Source organism: Heterodontus francisci, chromosome 1 (assembly GCF_036365525.1).
Source record: "Heterodontus francisci isolate sHetFra1 chromosome 1, sHetFra1.hap1, whole genome shotgun sequence".
Lineage (NCBI taxonomy): Eukaryota > Metazoa > Chordata > Chondrichthyes > Heterodontiformes > Heterodontidae > Heterodontus > Heterodontus francisci.
Window position 1 is genome coordinate 282,062,952 of NC_090371.1, and position 8,584 is coordinate 282,071,535.

Genomic DNA, 8,584 nt, shown 5'->3' on the forward strand with positions numbered 1-8,584 from the left:
ATTGAATCAAATGTCTCCCGTCAGTGATCGGACAGCAAAGTGAGAGCATTTCCTGCAGGGACTGCAAAGAGAAGAGTCTTTAAGTTTCATGATTGGCGTGGGGATAAATTCTTCAAAAGTAATTCAACACAATTAATGTTGAAATCACACATTTTATGCATTAATTATTTGAGCATCTTTTATTCTGAGTGCTGAATTTTATAAGTATTTTGCATCCTTTGAAAAAGGGTAATTTTGCAGGACTATGAAAGGGGAAAAAAGACTTGCATTTATATAGCGCCTTTCAGGACCTCAGGATGTCCCAAAGCGCCCTCCAGCCAATGCAGTCATTTTTTGGAAGCACATTCCTTGTTATAATGGGGAAACAACGGGACTAATTGGACAGTTTTCAAAGAGACAGCAATTGCACGATGGGCCGAATGGTCGCCTTCTTGTGCTCTTCCATTCTCCAGTTACAAACATACCGCCCAAATTGGCAGTAATTACCCCCCCCCCCTCTTTTCAGAATGTGCACCGATTTAAACACTTAGGACGATGAAGTGCAAATTCTATGTTTTTTAACCTTAGTTTCATCCACATCTGCAACTCGACAGGGAGTTGGCACCCGTCTTCCTGGGGAAATACTACAGAGTTTTGATGCAAACTCTACCCGGGACTTTCAAAAAGTAGCACCAGAGCACTGTGGAGGTGTGCAAAAGAAATCTTGGTGCCAAATGTTACACAAAAACCCATTTCTGCTGAGGCTTTAAAAAAAATTAACATTGCTTGATTGTCACTTTTGAAAGATGGAACTTGCTACCAGCTGTGGATATTCACCATTTAACAATAACAGTGACAACTTTAGATGTATATAAGGTGTGTAACAATCTGATAGCACATCCATGAAAGCTGCAGAGTAACACAATAATGTATCAAAGACAGTGATCTCAAAGCTACATCCATTCATCTCCAAAGATTGATACAAGTTTAGTCCAAAGTATTTAATTGCAACATACAGTAAAGTGCAAGAATACAATTAAAATCACACGTCTATTACTGAATGCCACGCTACGGCGGATTTCCTAAACTTTGAACGTAAATTTGTATCTGGTTGTGAATCAGGTCTGACAGCAGAAGATTATTTCGCCTTTTGATTAACAGTAGTAATGCGATGGTATCTTGGATAGATCAATCAGAAATGATACTAATCAGAGATACACACCATAGTTGATGGAGAGAAAACTCACAATGCCGATATCGACTGCTTTCCCGTGATTAATGGGCATAAATGCATTACCAGCGGCAGAAGGAGGATGAGATGTATAGACCTGCATCTGAGGTTTTGTGTGGTCTTTGTTAGCAGCGCCTCATTGAAGACCATGACTGAGTCACAACTATAGACTATTCATAGACTATGCGTCAGTTATGCCGATTGAATAAAGTACTATTTAAAACTAACCATTACATTCGCTCATGAGGAAAATAAGAGGGGGTGGGACAGGGGTAACAGGAAACGGAAATCATGGATATTTTATGTAGATGTCTGGAACTGTTTAACATTCGGTGCTACACCGGAATCAGAAAGTGCTGGTAGTCCACATCGGTGCAGAATATTTCGGTTTAATGTAAAAAGAAAAGACTTGCATTGATATGGCATCTCTCCCGACCTCAGAACATCCCAAAATGTTTCCTAATGAAATACATTCCACATGCCAAAGACTTGCAGGTTGATAGGTAAATTGGCCATTAGCAATTGCCCCTAGTATAGGTAGGTGGTAGGGAAATATATAGGGACAGGTGGGGATGTGATAGGAATATGGGATTAGTGTAGGATTAGTATAAATGGGTGGTTGATGGTCGGCACAGACTCGGTGGGCCGAAGGGCCTGTTTCAGTGCTGTATCTCTAAACTAAACATTTGAAGTGTGGTCGCTGTTGAAATGCCGCAGCCAATTTGCACACAGCAAATAATAACCAGATTTTTGTATCAGTGGTGTTGGTTGAGGGATTAACGCTGGCCAGGACACAGTGAGAGAAATCTGCCCTTGGTTCCATGCAATCTCCATTGCTTCCACCGTGCAGCACTCCTTAAGAATTGCACTGCTGTGTCCGCCTAGATTGTTGTGCTGAAGTCTCTGGGGTAGGACTTGAACCCACAATTATTCTAACTCAGAGGTGAAAGGAGCGCAACCCACGAAGCCACAGCTTAGGCAGATAATCGATCCAAGATCATGCACAAATTGTTCCCTCTGCGAAAAACAAGAATCTTCAAATATAGCAGACGGTTTGTGTATCATGGCACTGTAACATTGGTTTAGGGATAAAAGTGATGCTGAATATTGAAAGTAAATGTCCAAGAATGTAACATTCACTAAGATGATTCCACTTAAAATCAACTTTCGACAGGAGTAATAAATATGTGTATGTTGTATTATAACTTCGAAAATATTAATCAAACTATCAATTGTTACTTTCCGAATATGCGCTGATGCCTTCAGATTTTGAAGGACATGGCACTTTGCAAGTCCAGATAACGTAACATGAATGATTTGGGCACCAGGAGATGTAATTACAGCATTTAGTACAGTATGACCTAAAATAGATTAAATTAGCAATCATTTAATGGGGTTTGAGGATCTGTTTTATTGCGAACCGGGCCCTATCGAGTGACAAGAATGCACCCGTCTATCTGCGGCAGTGAAAGCAGTGAGACCCGCCGTTAAACAAGAAACGACAGCTTCGCCACCTCCTCCCCCTCCCCAACCCCCCAGCAATACTTGCATTTGCAGACAAATAATCGCCATACCAGATTAAAAATAAGGAACAGTAGTTATGAGGGAGAAACCTGAGCCGGGCAGGGAGCCGCTCTAATAGCTCACCGCCCCCTCGCTCAATATCTAGATGTAGATTGCAATATTTTTGTTGCTTGTAGGGTGATGGGTCGGCTGCATAGCTGACAACAGGTGTGTTTTAAACATGGAGCAACAACCAGAGCCTTCCCACCACCAGCCAGTAACTCTGACTGCCCAGCAGTGCAGCCGAATATAAAATGCCATCGAAATAGAACACACACACAGCAAAAAATGTCCCATCGGTTTAAACAGTTTGTGCTTGCCCAGCAATCCCAGTGGGTTCAGGAATCGCAATGAGGTAAAAATTGTCTGATTCAGTGCTGGGTGGAATAACCTGCACGGACACGATGGGTCCAATGTCCTCCTGTGTTGTAAATTTTCTATGGTTTCTAATCCTGCTTTAGAGTGCGGTGGAAACTTTCAAAAGGGAATTGGATAATTGAAGAAAAAAACAATTGCCGGGTTAGGGCGACAAGGCAGGGGAGTGGAATTAGTTTAGTTTCCCTTGCAGAGAGCTGACCTGGAAAAGACGGGCCAAATGGCCTCCTTCTAAACTGCAACTATGCTATGATTCTATAATATAAAAGCAGACTGCAGAATGCAGGCATCAAAGCGTCAGAGCTGAAATTGTTAATATATATTGAAATAAAATCTTTAAAAGCTGCCGAAAAGGTGTAAGCAGCAGCAGAAAGGAGATTAATCAGATTTCGCTAGGGTGACATATAACAAAAGTCTGTTAAAATAAAAGCTAGACTGCCTGCAGAAGAACGATTGGTCGCATTACCCCCAACGTCTTCAGTCACATAAGTGAGGAGTTAATTCTGTTTTTTTTTAAACATTATGTTGTCTGTATAAAAATATAATTTACACCTAGTTACATGTCATTTACATGCTGGCCACACATTACAGGGCAAGTACAAGCACAAAATACCTAGATGCATCTGCATTACATTAGGTTTTGTAGCCAAAAAACTATATATATATAGAAATTTTAATGATACAAAGAAAGAATTTATTTATATAAAAAGCACCTTTCACAACCTCAGGACATCTCAACGTGCTTTACAGCCAATGAAGTACTTTTGAAGTGTAGTCACTGTTGTTGGAAACACAGCAGCCAATTTGCGCACAGCAAGCTCCCACAAACAGCAATGTGATAATGACCTGATAATCTGTTTTTTAAAGTGCTGGTTGAGGGGTAAATATTGACCCAGAACATTGGGGAGAACTCCCCTGCTCCTCTTCAAATAGTGCCATGGATCACTTATGTTTACCTAGGTGTTCAGCTTATCATCTCATCTGAAAGATGGCACCTGTGACACTGCAGCCCTCCCTTGGTACTGAACTGCATTGGGAGTATCAGCCTGAATTTTGTGCTCAAGTCTCTGGAGTGGGTTTGAATCCACAACCGTTCGACTAAGAGGCAAGAGCACTATTCACTGAGCCACAGCTGACACCCAATTCAGAAGTTATTTATTAATCATTGCCCGGAATTTGCAGGATTTTTGACAGAGCACTGACTGTCAGCGTTTGCCGTCATTACCTCCCTGAATCTGACTGCAACTTCAGAATTTAGCACAAGCGTAGATTAACCTGGAAATCCTGGAGTTGTGGTCTGTCATCCACTGCTCCGTCACAAGTGGCTTTGTAGACCCTCCCCTCCCACGTACACCTTCCCCAGAGCCAGCAATCGGTAATTAGTGAAATCAATTGATCTGCCGAGAACCTCCCTTTTTCCATTCTAATATTGCTGTTAGAAGCCCCATAAAATGTTACATCTTGTTCAATGATGTGCAACAGCAATCTGAGTACTCCCACACCAGGGGAAACAGTTTCTCTTTACCCTTTCAAACCATCTGAAACATCTCAATTGGTTCACCCTTTAATCTTCTACACTCGAGGGAATACAAGCTAAGCTGTACAACCTGTCCTCATAAATTGAACTCCTTTAAACCTAATATAGACAACATTGCTGCAAAGACTTTAAAAGTTTGGTTGAATGAAAAGTTTTGCTGGTGGATTTATTACAGGAAGTTGTTGAAGAGTTTTGATAAAAGGTAAATTGGGAACGACTATTTCATTAGTTGGATAGCAAGCGGGTGTAACTTTCAAATATCACTAGCAGAAGAATAGAGGGAGATGTTAGAAGAATGGAGCATTGTTAGGAAATGGCATGGCCTTGCCAGAAATAGCAATGGAAGCAGAATCCATAATAGCTTTGCAAAAGGAAGGAAATATTTTGAAAACAAAAAAGCAGGATTGGCCAGAGAATGAGATTGAAACAATTATTTTCGCAGAAACAGTACAGACACAATGGGCTGAATAGTCTCCTTCCGTGCTATAAGATCCTATAATACTATGAAAACAAGTACTGCTGAACAACCAATCCGGCCCTGAAAAAATAATTTTATATTTGTGGAATTCTGTTAAATTACGATTAATTACTAGACTTTTTATACTAGATTTTTAAAAAATAGCTTTTTAACCATTTATTTATCGAATCATAGCACAAAGAGAGGACATTTGGCCTTCGTGCATGTGCCAGCTCTTTGTACCAACTATCCAATTAGTCCCTTTACCCCTGCTCTTTCCCCTAGCGATCCACATTTTTCCTTTCAAGTATTTATCCAATTCGCTTTTGAAAGTTGCGATTGAATTTGCTTCCACCGCCCTTTCAGGCAGCGCATTCCAGAACAAAACAACTCTCTGTGTTAAATAATTTCTCCTCATCCTTGCCTTGGTTCTTTTGCCAATTATCTTGGAAGTATAAATTTGTATTTTATTTGTGATGTTACTTGTTGTCTGCATTCAGTTAAGCAAAGCAAATAATCTGCACTTCTCCATCACACTGTATAAAGTTTTATATTATTACATTGGGTTGCTTTAATGGCCAAGCCAGTCACTTTGAATGTTCAATAGCCTGTAGCTGCAGGAACTGGGCAGGGGGACAGGTGAAGAATCCAGTGCATTTTTAGACCTTTAAAGATATAATAATATGTGGTTATTTCATGGTAAGTTATTGCACATGGAGATGACAATTGCTGCACTTTTTCCAAAGGCTGTAAGGAGGTTCAAATCATTTTGCTCCTTACTTTCCTTTGCTGCAAATATTTATTCAGTTTTCTCTTAAGCGATGCTACAGTCTCTGTCTTAACTCCTTCCTACAGCAAACAAGTCTCAGTCTAAAGAAATCTCTCCAGACCTCAGTTCTTTAGTGACAATTTTAAATCGATGACACCCTTGGTCATTGACTGCTCACCTTATGCAACAAAACTCACAGATAAGACAGAGAAAGCATCTGGTGGCAACCGATTAGTCAAGGCTGACACTTTTGCAGTAAGTCTCTGTGATTGTTTGGGAAAAGCTGCATTTATTTCTGAGTGGCAGATCTAAAAACATGTTGGGCCATATTTTGCTGTCAAAGTAATGCTGATGCTAATGGCGCTGACTGTTATTTATGCGCAACTGCCACAGGGAGTTCAGGCGAGGGGCAGATGAAAGGTTAAACCAAAAAATCCAAAGGTTGCTTGTTATAATCCAGAAAGCTAGGTGGTGAAGGATAGAACTGAAGCCAATCTTTACACACTTTTATACGCTTTTGTTTACAGAGATACACATTACAAACATGCACTTCCTCACCCATCAACTGCAGTTTCAGTCTGTTCCTATTTATAGGGGCACAAGTGAATTCCCAATTAATGCCCATCACCTGTATACATTTTAATACAATTAATATAAAATTCACGTTTCTGTCCAAAATACACTGCTCCGCCTGTAATATTGTGAAAATGTCATCTCACTTTCTGCCTCATGCACTGAATAGCGTGAAGTTCCTGTACTTGCATGATAAATACAAATTAAACTTGTCACAGAAAGTTAAGTCTAAATAGTCTGTTAATTTTTTTTTCTAAAATATACTTTATTCATAAAAATCTGTGAAAATTACATTACCAGTTTCAAACAGCACCAAGTCAAAAAATACAAACAGTGCAAAGGAGGTCCATTTGCTTCATTACAATGAGTTGCCTCACAACCCTTCCATTTCACATTTGTCATGCCAATTACATTTTAACATTTTACAGCAAATGAAAATTTCCCCGATACAGTTCGAGGGGTTTCCCATGGATCCAGCCCCTCGGTTCACTATGGTGGGGGGACCTTACACAGTGGTCTTTCCCCATTGAGCCTTTGCTGAGGCTTTAGTGCGTCCCTCAGCACGTAGTCCTGGACCTTGGAATGTGCCAGTCTGCAACATTCGGTCGTGGACAACTCTTAGCGCTGGAAGACCAGCAAGTTTCGGGCAGACCAAAGGGCGTCTTTCACCGAATTGATAGTCCTCCAGCAGCAGTTGATGTTTGTCTCGGTGTGCATCCCTGGGAACAGCCCATAGAGCACAGACTCCTGTGTTACAGAGTTGCTTGGGATGAACCTTGACAAAGACGACTGCATCTCTTTCCACACCTGCTTTGCAAAGACACATTCCAGGAGGAGGTGGGCAACCGTCTCTTCCCCACCACAGCCACCGCGGGGGCATTGTGCAGAGGGGGTGAGACTTCGGGCGTGTAGGAAGGATCTGACGGGGTGGGCTCTTCTCACCACCAGCCAAGCTACATCTTGGTGCTTGTTTGAAAGTTCTGGTGATGAGGCATTCCGCCAAATGACTTTGGCGGTCTGCTCGGGGAACCATCCGACAGGGTCCACCATCTCCTTTTCCCGAAGGGCCTTGAGGACATTCCATGCAGACCACTGCCTGATGGATCAGTGATCAAAAGTGTTTTCCCGCAGAAACTGCTCCACGAAGGATAGGTGGTACAGCACGGCCCAACTGCATGGAGCATTCCGCGGCAATGTGACCAGGCCCATCCTTCGCAACACTGGGGACGGATAGAACCTCAGCACGTAGTGACACTTGGAGTTTGCGTACTGGAGGTCTAGACACAGCTTGATGCAGCCGCACACGAAGGTGGTCATCAGGATGAGGGCCACGTTGGGTACATTTTTCCCGCCCTTATCCAGAGATTTGAACATTGTGTCCCTCCGGACCTGGTCCATTTTAGATCCCCAGACGAAGCGGAAAATGGCTCGGGTGATCGCCACAGCGCAGGAGTGGGGTATGGGCCAGACCTGCGCCATGTACAGAACAACGTGAGCACCTCACACCGATGACCAGGTTCTTACCCACAATGGAGAGAGATCGCTGCCCCCACATGCTCAACTTTTGTCGTACCTTGGCTACTCGCTCCTCCCAGGTTTTGGTGCACTCCCCGGCCCTTCCGAACCATATCCCCAGCACCTTCAGGTAGTCTGACCTGACGGTGAAGGGAACAAGGGATCGTTCAGCCCAGTTCCCAAAGAACATGGCCTTGCTCTTGCCGTGATTAACTTTGGCTCCCGAGGCCAGTTCGAACTGGTCGCAGATGCTCATCAGTCTGCGCACAGACAGCGGATCCGAGCAGAAGACGGTGACGTCATCCATGTACAGGGAGGTTTTAACCTGAGTGCCTCCGCTGCCTGGGATTGTCACCCCTCTTATGCTCGCATCCTTCCTAATAGACTCGGCAAAGGGTTCAATACAGCAAACAAACAAGACCGGGGAGAGAGGACAGCCCTGTCTGACTCCAGATTGGATCGGGAAACTTTCTGATTCCCACCCATTGATTGAGACTGCGCTACTGATGTTTGTGTAGAGCAGTTTGATCCAATTGCAGATTCCCTCCCCAAACCCCATTTTGGAAAGCACGTCCATCATGTAGG